We start from the raw sequence: 15,286 nt of genomic DNA on the forward strand, positions 1-15,286 counted from the left end.
CTAAAGACATGGTGTTTTCTCCTTCCCTAAAGGGAGCACCTTTTGTTAGACCTGGTTTCCTATATTGCAGAGTTCAGGATGTGCCTCACACATCTGTGTTAAATGGTTGCATCTCAACTTGCCCCTTTCTCATCTGCAGTTAGCATTTCTCAGAAGCTGTCAGAAGAGAAACTAATGCTGAACCTGCTCCCAGGACAGCAAAAAGGTATTACTGCTGAACACAGAAGCAATTTGATTATGTAGATTAAGCGTGGCTCAATCTATCATAATCACTGTAAAGAAGCCATTTAATTTTGTACCTGTTTGCATGAGTATTCATTACTGCTGATAAGCAGGTGAGCTGGGGAAAGGTTTCTCAAGCAGAAATGTTAAGGTTTTGATACCAGTAAGGAGATAAAGATATGAGCAGGAAAATGTCATGTAAATTAGCATAGGTAAAGCCTTACTTACGTATGTGTGTGTGTGCTGGGTGTTTGGGAGACCGCAGCAGGTGGAAGAAAGGCAGCATTGTGAATCCATCTCCTCTGTGTTACGTGGCAGATGCTGGTTGTGTGTCTTCTCACCTTGTTGGCACTCTTCAGAAGGCATCTGGATTTAGAGGGGTCTGGAAACAATTGTCCAGCAGCAACAGAGAAGAGGAGGCTGAGGGACTCGGGCTTCAAGCTGCCTTTAGGCACTGTCATATGACAGAAGCATTTACATAATTAGTTTTGCATCTCTGAATTTCTTTTCCTTAATCTCTGGAGATGGAAATATTCCCTCCAGGTGGATTTTGGTGCAGCTCTTCAGAAAGGAAGCTTTTCCTCCATTTGTTTGTTCCTCTCCTCTCGACACTCAGCTTTGTATTTAATGATGTCTGGCTTGAATTCTGTAAATAGAAACCCATAATTATTTCACAATAAGCTGGTCATTTAATAGGGCTGTAATCTTGTTCAGTGATGAAAAGTAGCCATCCTTTGTTTCCCAGTAGCCTAATAAACAGTACACAATGTACACACAAACTAGTCAGGGCCTCTGATAATTTACAATCAGCAAATTGGCTCCCTTCACTGGATTTAATTTAGCCAATACAAATTATTTCGGGAAGTGATTCATTGCTGTTTTAAAGAACTAATTAATTTGGATGACTTATGAACATTAGAAATGAAACCTCCTTTGTCATTCCCAAAAAACCAAAAGCTTATTCAGTATCATTCTTGAGTAACTTGTGTTGACTGCAGCTATAGCTCTTGTAATGGTGGTGGTAATTTCAGTGGGATTTGGGGGGGAGGGATGGGGGGAGAAGGAACAAGAGTAAGGCTTCATATTTTTTGTTGTTCTACTTCACTTCTGGTAAGTTTAAAGCCTCAAAATTGCTGAGAATTTTGTCCTAACACTTTCAGCAAGATATTCTTGTTTTTGCAGCATCCTCATCTTGTTGCTCAGGTCATAGTTCAGTTGTAATCAGGGATCTAGCTAAAGCTTAGGGACAAAACAGTGGGTGGTCAGACCCAACTGTCCTTGTCTCCCCCTACCAGATGGGGATGGCCATGTAAGGATGTTCTCTGGCTCAGCCCTTCTTTCCCAAACCTGGGCTGAGCTCCACAGAAGCTGGCTCACAGCATTGCCGTGCAGCATCTCCAACCTGGTGTTCCTGCAGGTCATTCTCTGCTGTAGCATTGCAGTATGCTGGAGATGCAGTATCCTGGGGATGCATTCTTCGTGTTCTCCCTCTTGATAGAGATGCACAGCAGTTTAAGGCAAGCTGAGAACAATAAGCTTTTAAGAAAAGTAAGGAGATGAGGCTTTAATCAGATTTCTATTTTCTTTTCTTTCCTTTCCTCCCCCCGAAAAAACTCTTCAAAGATTTTCCTTCTGTCAGTAGAACTTGCCTAAGCCCTGCAGCGTGTGTGCTGTGAAGCTGGGAGCTGTGTGATGGCTTCCCCTTCCTCTCTGCATGTCCTCTTCTTCTGTGTGGCCTTTGGCAATGCTTTCAACAAGAAGTTTTTGACTTCTTTACTTAGCTGCTTCACGCTTTCCAGTCTTAGATTGTAAACATGTTTTATTTCCCTTCTATCTTTTTCATGTCTTTTCCTCCTTTACTTGCTTGGGAATCTCTGGTTTTCATTAAAGAAAAAAAGTGGAAACAGAATATTGCAAGATAACACCGTACATCATGCATGCTTGATTTTTTTTTTTCTCCATATCTTAGCATATTACTTATGCATAGCAACACACACAGTATATATTGTTTTGTATGCTGCTTGAAAACTATTTTTGCGTGCAGAATAATTTCAACCTTGCAGACAAAAAGAAGTCACAAGTTCAGTGTGCATGCTCCTTTGGTTTTGTACATGGCTCATATCCTCTCATACCCACTTCTCTTCAAACGTTAATTTCTGGGCTCTGTTTTTCTGTTTGACTAATGAGAATCGATTCTGAAAAACTGCTCAGATTACTGTAACAATATTTTACTCCTTATCGGAAGCCTTGAAGTCCAACCACAGAGAACTTCATGGGGGAAGGACATCATACTCTATTATTAATATTTTATGCGTTATATTGAAATTGCAGTATTTTGACACTTCACTCTGTGTGAAAGACCATGTTGGTAATGTGATTATGTAAATGATAGGCTTTAGGAGAGAGTGTTTAAGTGTGAATCTTTTGTACAAGAAGACAAATATTGGTAAGTGCTTTTCTTATTCCCTCTCCCTGGCTGCGGGGTGCTCCCCAAGCTGCCTCCCAATGGGGGCAGGGATGGAGGGTTTCAGGCACTTGGTTCTCTGGTGAGGGGTGTTTCAGAAGAAAAAAAAAGATGCGTTGCACCCTTCATTTTGCTATCTCAGGGCTCAGCACAGCATGCCAGCAGGTGCATAACGCATATGTTAACTCTAGATGCAGAGCTGCTGTTGGTGTGAGCAGAGGGGGTGAGCCTGTCGCTTTTGTTCAGCTCTGGAAGTTCAGGTCCCCTGTGGTACTGCAGCACTCTGATATCATTTGAGTTTCTATTTTAAGAATAGCCTCTCCAAGAAGTGTAGGTGGCTTGGTTTTCCTTTGTTAGCTTTACGTTTACATTTGCAAACTCAATTTCTCTCTCCTTCCGCAAGGTGAGGCGTGCATCTTTTTTCCCTGCATAATCACAGAATATTGCCACGGGGCCGATGTTTTTTTGAAGCAAAAGCAGATCAAAGTTGCTCATTTTTCCTGAATGAAATATGAAATATACTCCCAAACTTCTGATATTTGCTTACTGATGCATCTCTTCTAATGCCACTAGAAGTGCCACGCAGGTGGGACTGAGGTCCTCCTTATTAGAGTCATCTGTTTCTTAGAGCAGTGAATGACACGGCGGTCAGCGTAACACTGTTGGCACTACAGTCCGGGAGCTGATCCCAGTGGTGCAGCTGTACAGATAATGGATTGCAGCTCACTGCTGGTGTAAGTAGAGGTCTGAGCAGGCTCTTGTTGTTTCCTTGGTTTTAAAAAAACAAGAGCATCCCAATGCAATCAGAAATTGCATTGGTATGGTACACACCATGAGCTGAGGATGCAAAGAAGTCTCTGTGCAGCTGTCATTAAACTTGTAAGTGGCTGTTTCTCTCTTGTCGGGCCTCTGTTGCTTTTGTAAACATCAGTTCTTTATTCAGGTCTGAATTTTATAACAGATGAGCCAAAGTCAGGAGTTCAGCTGTAACCTTGACTTCATTCCCAACTCCATCCTTGGTTCCCTGCTGTACCGTAATGCTGCAAGGCACGAGCAGAGAGGTAGCAGTATGGATTCGTGTGGCTCTTCATGTAAACTGTATCCCAAATAATACCACTTGATAGAAAATTACTTATATAACAGTATTGCTTAGGGGTACCCTTGTGTGTTCTGTGAAGGGAAAAAAGAGCAGATTTGCACATTTGCTTTTCTAATTAGGTGTTTATGGCTTCTTTTCTTCTTCACCAGTCCTCTGTAGTGCTGCTGTTGGATCCTTGGCCTGAATTCTGATAGATGTCCTGCTGAGCTGTAAAGACACTGAATCCAATGACTGATAGAGGTGTTGGTTGGTCAGATGGTGCCTAGAAACCTGCTTACTGTGAGTTGTAAGCTTCTCTTTTGCCAGGCTTGTTCTTCTTGTGGGAGAGCTCAGCCTCATGGGATTTTTGCCCTCTATAGCACTAGGGCTTAGAGGTGTTAGGCTTGCTTTCTGAACTCGTAGCCTTCAGATAGGAAGGCCAATCCTTGTTTTTTTTTATTTTTTAAATAATGCTGCTGTCCCCCTTCTCATCTCTGTACACTGAAGTCTGTAAGTCACTGTTGGAATGAAGCAGAGGAGATGTGTGGGTACCAGAGCTGGCACGTACTGACTGATCTCAAGCTCTGACAAAAGCTGCCCTCCTCCAAATTCATCATGAAGACTACCTGAGCAAGCACTGTTACCCTTTCCCCTGTTGAGTTCATCCGGCTTTTGTGATGGTAGCATCATCTATTTTGAAGTCTGATCGGCACGAAGTGAGATGTGACTCCTTTAGCCAATTCTCAGCAAGCTAGGCAGCAGTCACTCTGTGCTTAGTGAAGCTTCTCCCATTTACGATGGGAACTGCAGGGGTCAAATTCCCATCTCAGCACTAAAGGAATAGCCTGGTTTTAGAGCAGTAAGAGCAGAGCAGGTTGTGAGCAGCCCGTTGGCACTGGGCTCACCACTGCCTTTGAAGCCAGCTTCAGTGGAGCAGCACGATTCCCAAACCAAGGGCATCCGAAACCTCACTGCTGGTGTTCCTCTCTCACTGCTGCTTGATGGTGGTTTTATAACCTCATCCCTTTTAACAAGTGCCACTGCTTCAGTCAGAACAACCTCAGGGTACTCTTTTTCTCATTCTCTGGCACACCTGCTGACGCTGAGTTCTGCCAGGTCACCGCCATTCCGTTGTCGCAGTTCATGAGCTGCACCAACCTTTTGCTCTGGTGCTCCCAATTAAGTAGTTGTACTGGCAAGGATTTGATGTTTTACGGAGTCTAAATGAAGTGGAAAAAATATGAAATGATTTTTTTTTCTTCCTGGCGCAAGATTTTGATCAGATGATTTAATCTCTGGGTGAAAGGGAAGTGGAAGCATTTGTGTGCAGGTGGTTTTGTCTGCAAAAGCTTTGCTTTATGTAGGTCTCTGCAGTAACAGTTAATGCTTGGCTTTGGAGCGACTGTTCTGAAGGTTTCCTTATGCTTTCTGCACTGCCATTATCACTAGCAAAACCCTAAGAACCTTGCAACGTGTGACTAGTTCAGTGTCGATCACATTGCCTGCTGGTAGAGGAATAATTAAGGCTTTTGTGGTGCTGGTTTTCCCCTGGCAAAAAGGATTGATGCATCTCTTTCAGATACAGGGTTTGAATTTTGGGTGGTCCTTTGTGGAGCTGGGAGTTGGACTCAATGATCCCTATGGGTTCCTACTCAGGAATGGAGTAATCTCTAACCTACTGAAATAAGACTGCTTTTCTTTCTGCTGTTGTTCCAGCCTAATTCTCACTGAGGGCCGACAAGCGAGCCACCTGCATGCAGTGGTCACCCCATCAATGAATCCAACTGCCTGGCTGTGTAATTAGACTGTGTAATTATTGTATGTAGAGTACATACAGAATTAGACTAATCAGCCCCGCCTGAGGAAGGGAATCCAGTGCAGCTGGAAAATTACACTTAGTAAGTTAATGGGTACCTTGTAGATGAGAGTGATGCTGTTAGTGAAGGTTGTGCAGCTCAATAGAGCTGTGCTCACCCTTACACGAGGCACTCTGAATTCTGCAGCGGAGGTCTTCAAACAGTTGTGCCTCTCTTATGTTAGTGCCCATAACCATCACTTCCTGAGCTCTTACCTAGTCGCTAAAACTGTAGAAAAGTAAGCTGCTTGCTGCAGCATTGGATTTTCTAGATTTATTTAGCGTGTCTGAAATGAATATTAAGAGGTGCAGCCTGGGGAGCAGGCAGATAGAACTGCATTGTTTTCCACTTACTTCTAATAATGAGAGATTCTGGAGGGAAGATAAGCAATATTGCATGTACAAGGAGGAAAGATTGGTTCAGATCTACTTAAAGAGGGGGAAAAAAAGTAATAATAATTTCTTTTACCTGTAATCTGCAGATAGCATTATAAATTAATTGCAGTGGGAGGAGGAGAAGCTTCATCTCTTTTCACTACCCCACTAACAGGGACTCCACATCCTCAGCCAAGCCTCCAGCGTAAGGCAGCATACATGATTATTTTTTCTTCCTTGTTTCCTGGTTGATCAATTTGATTGTCTGAGCCCTTGTTCTTCCAGGAAAAAATTTTTCTACCAAGCAGGCTTCTCTGGCCAAGTTCGTTCTCCTGACCACGGTGTGATGGAAAGCCTGTCTCATCTGGGAAGTATGTGCTCGTGGAAAGCCGTGATCGTTTAGAGCGAAATATCCTTGATTAAAATAGGAGGTTAATGGTGCTCCTGTATGTGCCTTGGTTTAGAACATGCACGTTAGCTGCAGAATTTGAAGGGATGAATTTGAGCCAGCAGCAGTTTGAAGAAAAAAAAAAAAAAGAAAGAAAAAAAGAAAATGAGCTGGAAGTGAAATACAGATGTCCTTATTTAGTACAAAAGAATTCATCTCTCTGTAGGCTTTCTGTTTTCGTTAGGTTTTTGCTTGACTTGACAATGCAAAAGAAGAAATTTAAACTCTTGGAAACTCTTTGAAAATGTGAAGGAAAGCAGGAGCTTGTGGAACTTTTGTTCTGGTTCTGCAGCCTGCTTTGGGAATGCATGAGGTGGCTTTGTTTCAGGGTGCGAGGGGATGTATTTACCTTACAAAGAGTAAGCAGTCACACTGTGAAAATCGCTCTGCTGATGCTCAGATGTTTGTATAAGAAAAATACAGCTTTAAAGATTTCTTTTAGATAAATGTTTGGATAGGTGTACGGTGACGGGGTGAGGAGATGCAGCTGACTGGCAGCAGCTTTCCCAGTATCCTGGAGTGGACCTCTGCAATCATCCTGTGGCTCTCAGAATGATGCTCCTTGCTTTCCCCAGGAGCAGAGCAGGCTGAACATACAAGTGGGACAAGGGCTGCTTCCCTGTGAGCCCACTGCACAACTCTTAGCTTTTGATAGTTGTCCTGAACTAGAATTACAGTTCCCTTCCCACTGCAGAGCAGGTGATAGCTTGTGTTTGTGCAGGCTCTAAAGGCGTCTGTTCTCCTGTATGTGCAGGTTGAAAGTGGTTTTACAATGCTGACAAGTGTGATGTCAGCCAGGCGGGGGCTCCTGTATTAATTTCAGATAACACGTAGGTGTGGAATTGGAGTCCCTCTCCCTATAAATAAAAGGGGATGAAGTAATGAACCTGTCGCAAGCTGAGCTGCGTTGTCTCTGTCCCTTACCCTGTGCGTGTGCTGCGTGTAGCTTTTTGGAGGCCGTTTCTTCCTGTGTCATTTATTTCCTCCCTGGATGCCTTAGCTGGGGCAGTAGATGATCGTGAACTCTTTGCAGGAGCTGTCTTTCTGCTGATGATGTAGCAGAGCACATAGTTTTGCTGTGACAGGAAATAAGCTGTGCTTAGTCCTGGTACAGAACAGTTGTTGTTATCTTCAGATTGACTGTACTTTGTCCTATATTTCTTCCCATCTCTGCTCTGACTTGCTCTCAGGTTCCAGCAGCCCACAAGGAAGCAGCAGGTACCTGCTCCAGAGCCGTGATGTACATGGAGGAATGAGGAAACATGTACCTGCTCCAGAGCCGTGATGTACATGGAGGAGTGAGCAGCATCTGTGCAGAAAGAGTATTTAAAAGGCAATGATCGAGGGAGGAGGAAGCAGATTAGGTTAAAAATATAAAACAAAACTGATCAAATGCCAGAAGTGTTTGCTGTCATCAGCAGAGCTCAGGTGCCCCCTGCTTACATTGCTGAAGGATATAAAATCAGAGGTGCTGTGCATCTCAGCACCAGGGGCTCATTCATTCCTGTAATTCCAGTAGTATGTAACACAATTTTTTCTTTATGTACTTGAATCTTTTTAAACGTCCTTTTTGCTATTAGTGTTGTCGGTGGCTTAATGGATTTCTTGATAGCTGAGCTCCTCTTTTTGGTACAGTTTTGTTAATCTGTGTTCAGAAAGACAGCGCGTAAAAATCACTCCTTTCAATTTGAGAAATCTGGAGATAATTTTTATACCCACTGTGTGAAAATAACTTGAACAGTAGTAGAATTATCTGTTGTAAGAGAGGTGATTTTGCTTGTGAATTGGGTTTAAAGATAAAATCTTCCTCGTTCCTGGGACCTGGATTTCCTATTCATTGCTCTCTGTTAAGATTAATCGGGAGCAAGGCTTAATCCAGAAGGTGATTGAATTGTCCTTAAACAGTGATGTAGAACATTACCCTCTTGATCGAAATCCTTTTACAGTCTTGCAGTGCTAAGAAATCACGGGCCTGTGAGCTGCTTGTGATGTGCACCATGTGAGGGAGGACGCTGCTGCTTCATTTGCTGCCTCTTTGGAAAGAAAAATGTTTTCAGAATGTTTTTGTACTACAGTTGCTGCATCTTTCAAGAATTAATGCCTTCTGTAGCTCCTCTTTTTCAGCAAGAAGTGTGTAGAGCTTGTAACTTGTCCTAAATTTCCAGTTATAGAACACGATAATGATTTCTAGGGGTTTACTTGCCCCTTTTGAAGGCCCAAGAACAGGGAGAAGCATCTAATTATCAAGGGCTTTTGGGCTGGCATGCGTGAACTCCACGGTCCATCGCTTCATTTCAGGACTCCCAGCTGAGAATGGTTTGTGATCAGGAACATTTGGGATCTGGTAGTACTCATTCGAGATGCATGTACCACATCCAACAACAAAAAAAAAACAACCACAGCAGCTTGTTGTTTAATGGCCTTGCTGTAAGGATGCTGGCCGCCAGCACGCTGCTGGCACCCTTCTCCCTGTAGTTTAGGAGGGTAGTCAAGGCCAGGAGATTTAGGAGCTTATTAAAGGCACTGCGGCTTCAGGCACTCCTGCTAGCTAGCAGTCACCTAGCAAATAAGAAAGACTAAGAAAGAGTCTTTGGGGTGTTGCTGAGTGCTGTTATTCCCGTGCTTTGTGCAGCCTCTTTCTTGTGGCCAGAATGCTTTTGACCTTCTGAGTTGAACTTCCCACTTTGTGATGCTTTTCTAGTATTTGAATCCTTTTTCTGACGGCTTGTTTGCATGCATTAAAATCATGCTGTGTTTAGGATTGGATACGCTCAGAAGCTTGGGATAAAAGACTCTAATAAAAGTCTGCTTTAATCACAAAATGCTCAAGGACTGGAAGCTGTTGGGACCAATTGGGACCAGTCGTGGGCAAAACAAGTGTTTTGTCCACTCTTGCAGTCTTCCTAGAGTAAAGTGGAGGTCTCTGTCTGCTTTAGGAGAGCCAACTAAACTGGATCGTTCCCCTCCATACATGTTTTATGCCAAAATGTGTGGGGACAGCTTGTTCTGCTGCCAACTGCAATGGTCCCACAGCATGGGGAGGGCCATTGGGCAACCCAAAACTGTGTGTAATTGCTTAGAGCAAGGCTAGCCCTGTGGTTTAAAGCAAGATTATAATCATAGCTATTGCATTTTCCTTTTTTTTTTTTTTTTTTTTTTTTAAAGTCCTCATTTGGTTTATAGGTGGAAGTGATTGAATTCCCTCTGGAGAGATACACAGGTGTGGGACAGGGCTCCTAGGCTTCTGTTCCCTCTCAGTTCTTGCTGCTGCTTAGTGAAGCAGTAATTTGCTGCAAGCCAGGCTTTCACTTGTGATTGGAAATGACTGTGCAAAACCTTGTCAAAGCTGTTCACGTCCCAGAGTCGTTTAAAATATATATGGATATTTATACCTAAAAGGCACTTTGGAGCACGAGAGCTCCCTGGGATGCCAGGGGCCGTTGCAGTCATTTCTGGTGTCCCCAGATGGGACCTAGAGAATCTTCTCGCTGTGTTTGTCTGCCCAGAGAGCCCACAGACTGAAAGCAAAAGCGAGTAGGACGAAATTGCTCTCTCCAGGGCTTCGGATGATTATTAAGTGCTGGCCTACTGCCTGGTTCCTGTCACTGCTCCGCACAAGTGAGACAGATCTGGAAGAGGTGGCTGCAGCTGTACAGCTGAAAAGTTGTGCTTTTAATTGCTAACTAATTAAAGTTACCATTTGCATTTGGGGTTTTCCTTTTTTAAAGAATGACATGATATTATGCACGAAACTGCTAGTGCTGCTTATTTAGAGCACGACTGAACCAGGAACTTTCTCTCGCCGTCTTGTTGGTGCATCTGGTTTTCACCTATTGCGTGCTTTGCCATCTGGATTTTATGACTTCTCCACTGGTAGCCCTTGTCCCTCTAGTCCTTGACTCCCCTCTCTCTGGGCATATGATCCAGTAATGTTTTCCCTTTTGTCTTCATAAACAACAGACAGTCAGACTAACAGTGAGAGTACAGAGTCAAGGGAGCTTTGCAGATTCAGCTTGACAACTCCTCTCTGAATTATTTAAAGACCTTAGACAAAAAAAGCCCATCAAGATTTTTGGATGACTTCTCTTCTAGTATTGTGGAGAATACCTGGTATGCGAGTCCCACTGATTTTACCCATTGAAATCCACATGATTAGTATAATAGCAAATGCAATTAGAATTTGGGGGCTGCCTCCTGATATCCATCCAGAAGTGACTGAGTTACAGAGAGCTGTTACAAGGAATGGGAGTTTTCTCTCTAGCTGTAAGGACTGTGTGCAGAGATTGGGTTGTTTTTTCTTCTCACAATCAGTGAACTTGTCTAAGAACATCCTACCTTTTTTCTCTGACTTCAATTTCAGTTTTTGGTAGACTGTTAATTTTGCATTCTCGTAGTTGTGAAATCTGTGGTGCTTTTCTATAGTTGAATGACTCGGTGATTTCTGATCTCTCAGATGCATTTCTGTTGCTGGTTTCACCTGTTCTTCTGGATTCTGGGGCATGTTAGATGGATGGGATCAGGGAAGCAAGCAGAGGAGCACAATTGAATCCTTTAGATGATGTGCAGTTCATTATTACCTTTTGAATAGGTCATTCTGCAGAACTAAGTAGGGAAGATGTCATGCTTTGCACTTACTGCACTGAAGCTATAAAGCTGAGCTCTCATCATTCTCAATACCTAAGGCATAGCCATCATCTCTTCCTGCTCACTTCTCCCTCAGATGAATACAATAGAGAAGGCATCAGCAGAAGGATATTAGAGAAACAACCTCTTATGTATCATCTGTACAATCTATAGTTTTGTTTAATGAAGTTCTTCACCTTCAGTGTCAGAGCTTTACTCCTTATTAAAATTCAATTTACTGTACTGTCTTTCAGTACCAGCAGTACCATTTGGTAATCAGTGCTGATATTTTGCAGTGTGGCCTGCCTTTGAAAGCTCGCTTGCAAAAATGCTGTGTGGGCTGCAACATACCTTCCTTCGGCGATTCCAAGATTTCTTTTGGTTTCCAAGTGGAAGATAACAGTCTGCCTCCCAGCCTTGCTAACGTGACCCAGCTCAAGGTCCAGTTGAGCCACCTTTGCATGTGCCCATACTGATAAGGATTTACAGAGACCACGCTGATGCCAAGCCAGTCTGACTCCAGCCCTCTTCTTGGCCATGGGTGAGCAAGGAAACATCTCTGTTGGCTGAGGAGAATTTCCTGCTCAGCTGCCCCAGCCCTATTCATGCTTACCCTGTAGCACCAGAATAGAACACGGAAGAAGAAAACAGAGGCTGTAGACATTTCCATTGCCAATCCCAAGTTTATCAGCCTATTATCTCCTATTAATTTTCTTATGTGTTCATCAATCCAATCAATGAAAATATTTGCTCGCTGCATCTGGAGCACTTTGAAAAACAGCATTTTGAGGAGAGACAGCTTCCTGTTTCTGGAGACTAGAGAAAACAACATGGTATGGTAAAACTTGCACTGCCTTGTCTGCATTGCAGGAGGCTTCAGGTGTGTAGCACTGCGCTTGGTCTGTTTATACCATTAGCTAGATTGAATGTTGAAGGAGAGCAGCGGGTTGTGAATTGTTTCAAGATTAATGGAAAGTATTGTTTTACTTTAATTAAACTTGTATTCATTAAATCAAAGTCCTCTTCTTCAAATAGGTGTATGTTACAAATAGCTTTAGTATGGGGATAATTTCATGAAGCTTGTGTGCACTCTAATGTTAGCATTTTCTCTGCAAGAAACAATTTGTTCCTTTTCTCTCACCAGGTTCTGGTGATTTCATTTGTGGCACACCAAAGCCATACCATGTTCTAGGGTGCTGTACAGGACTTTGGCCTTGTGCCTTTCCCTGAGGTCTCCCCTAGCTTTTTCTGACACATCTCCTCCCACTCTGCCAAAAACTGTTATGTGGAAACCTTGTGTTCGGAGTTGCATCTTGGTTTATGCATTTTCTCCTGCTTTAGGAAAAAAAAAAGTCCGTGTGTATATATTTTTATATTTCCTATAGTGGTTATACAGCTACAAGTCGAGCTCTCTTACCTTTCCCTTTTCTGTTCTTACACCACACTGCTGCAGCCCTTTGGGTGGAAGCAATCTATGGGGGTCAGATGCTTTTGTTCTTCTGTTGTGTCTTGCTTCCCTGACCCTTGCTTGTAGCTCTGCTTGTCACATAGATGCCTAAACCTCTGCCTTCTCTGCATGCAATGTTAGCTAGAGGTATAGCATCTTAGGCATGCTCTCATTTTGGCCCTGCAGACAGCATCTTCAGGATTGACAGTTAGACCCTTGGTTTCATTTCAGCTGCTATTAAAAACCCCACTCCTGGCTTAAGGAGAAAAACTGAAACCATGCACTGAAACCAGTATATTTCTTCATTCAGTTAGTGTGTTTCACAGATATCAGAGCACTTGGGTCTCTATGCAGTATTATTCCAAGACCCATCAACAAAATGGTGAGGATTTTAATGTACATTTCAAACCTTCAAAGTTGTCGTGGATGTGGAGGGAGATGCTGAAGTGTGTGTTTTGAGTCACCATTGCCCCTAAACCTCCATGTAGCTGAAGTCAGGTGTTACAGATTGCAAGCAAGAAGCTTGGAGTTTTGCAGTGCCCCATTTCCCTGCCTGGCACTGCCACCAGCACAGCGTAGCAGCACACCGCTGCCACGCAGACTGTGCAATAGCTGTCATAGATCCTGTACTGTTGCTGTAGCATCAGGGTTTGGGGGTGGGATTTCACTTCAAAAGGGACGTTATTGCAGTTAAAGCTTGCAAATTAACTGTCAGAATGTGGTTGTCTTAATGTGAGATTTTTTCTCCCGTCTGCATCAGGCGAAGGTGGAGGTGACTTTCGTTAGCACAGTGCAAAGAAGCTATGATTGGTACGAGACCCAATTTGCTGGGTATTGTCCAAACAGACAGCCAGTGACAGCCTATTGCCCCTGAAGGTTTGACAGCCAAACTGTCCAAAATGAACGGTAGCAGAGTATGAATCTGTTATCAGTTTTAAATAAATTGATTTCCTCAGTCCATCAGCCATTCCTTGAGATTTTGCCAAGATGTTCCCCTCTTGCTGACCCAGCCAGCCTGCCTCAGCGTGGATCTCTTCATCATTCCTGACATCTTTTAGTGTTAACCCGTTCTCCTGCGTCGATTGCCACCGTTCTATGTTTGTAATGCATTGAGGTATCCCCTCGAAGCAAAAGCAGAAGTGGTCAGAGTGCATGGGAGATAGCAGGCACTGGTGTAGGTCTGGTGGCACTGGTGTCCTAGAAAGCAAGTGCCCTGCATACCAAGTGTTCATAGGTGTGAGCTATGGGATAGGAAGAGCCATGGCATGCGCTTCAAAACCCACGAGCAGAGTTCATGTTGGATGCAGTACGTTCAGCCTCACCTGGCGGACTTGTGGGTTAGTGTGATTAGCAGCAATGATTTGTGCCCCTGGACTGTTTGGGAGAGAAATGCAGATGGAACAGATTTCTCATCAGCAAATAAGTAAATACCGCAGCTCAGAAAAGGAATGCTTATTAAGAGAGCTAAATCTCAATGGTATTACTCCCTGCTTTGTGTCTTCCTAGTTGTGAACATCAGGATTAACCTGGGGCAAATCCAGTGGGTGTGTTGCCTCTGTTTCCCCACGTGTCAAAGTAGGTTAATAGTTGATTGGCTCGCCAGGACATTTGTTACACTTAATTAATGTTGTAATATGCCTTTGGTTCTTCTGATTTAACGTGCTGTGTGAATGCTAAGTTGTTTTTACTGCTTGGATTGTTAATTAAATGTGCACATATAAATGATTTATTGGTGTTAGAAAAAAATAAGCCTTAATAATTTAAAATGTTAGCATCAAGGGGGTTGGGTCAGTTTTAAGACTGTATCATCCGCCTATGCAGAGGTTTGAAGCTAGTACTGAAAATTTAGAGGTATTGGGAGAGAGGGGAAGCAGGAGCTTGACCAGCAGTTGGCTTATTTAGTGGTATGTCTTTATGGGGGCTGATTTAACAGCAGCACCCAAGCTGTAAGGCCTGGTGCAGGGATGCCATCAGCATGCACTGAGCTTCAGAGAGCAGGGAACATGACATGTTGTCCTGGCCCAACTTGGAAACCATTTGTCAGCATGCAGAAGAGAGCGCTTCAGTTCAGCACAGCAGATGACATGCAAAATTTGCTTCTGTGAAGCAGGGGAAAAAAAAACACAAAAGAAAGTATTTCTGGGGGAATGTGTGTCTGCCAGGCTGCTGACACAGATCACTGCCTGCTGAACACTCCTGGCCCTGCAACAGTTACTTTCCCCACCAAGTAACATGGAGTTTCAGTCTCTAGTCACAAGGCTTCTGCCTCCATATAGTCTCTTCTTTTCTTTTCTGGGCAGATGTTTGAGGTGAAAGTGGAAGCCTGCAAGCCAAAGCAGGGACCAGAGGAACAGATACATTGTCAAGAGCTGTGCTAGTGAGTTCAGGGACTTAGGAGGGAGAGCTGAGAAAATGCATGGAAGTAGATACAGTTGGTCAAATAATGGGTTTAGCCAGCATCCATTCCCTTTCAGAACCCAAGCAAGGTGTGTGTGCTGGCGTGGGAGATAAGATAGCATGTTGGAGGCAAAAGGATCGAGAAGGAAAGGAAGCAGGATTTACAAAGCTGGTGTCAAACAGGCACCTGAAGCTTAACTAAAGAGCACAGAATGGAGGGCTGTGGTGTGAGATCCCGTGCTAAGGAGAATGGTCTCAGATATAAAGTTTCCCAAGGCTATGGACAGATGGTGTGGGAGAGATAAAAGTGCTCTGGCACAGACAGGTGTGTGAAGATTAGAAAGAGGAAACTGAGCAGCTGGATTTAGTGTTGCTGA

The 15,286-nt window shown here is 43.5% G+C and overlaps 1 protein-coding gene and 1 non-coding gene across 4 annotated transcripts in view; both read left to right on the forward strand.

The window, feature by feature from the left end:
* Positions 1-15,286, forward strand: part of COP1 (COP1 E3 ubiquitin ligase) — a 128,612-nt gene that overhangs the window by 102,103 nt on the left and 11,223 nt on the right. The window lies entirely within an intron of this gene.
* Positions 9,294-9,416, forward strand: LOC128072879 (small Cajal body-specific RNA 3). The gene has a single exon (XR_008202486.1). It is a non-coding gene; the product is annotated as a small Cajal body-specific RNA 3 (non-coding RNA).

Source organism: Tympanuchus pallidicinctus, unplaced genomic scaffold (assembly GCF_026119805.1).
Source record: "Tympanuchus pallidicinctus isolate F22 unplaced genomic scaffold, pur_lepc_1.0 scaffold7, whole genome shotgun sequence".
NCBI lineage: Eukaryota > Metazoa > Chordata > Aves > Galliformes > Phasianidae > Tympanuchus > Tympanuchus pallidicinctus.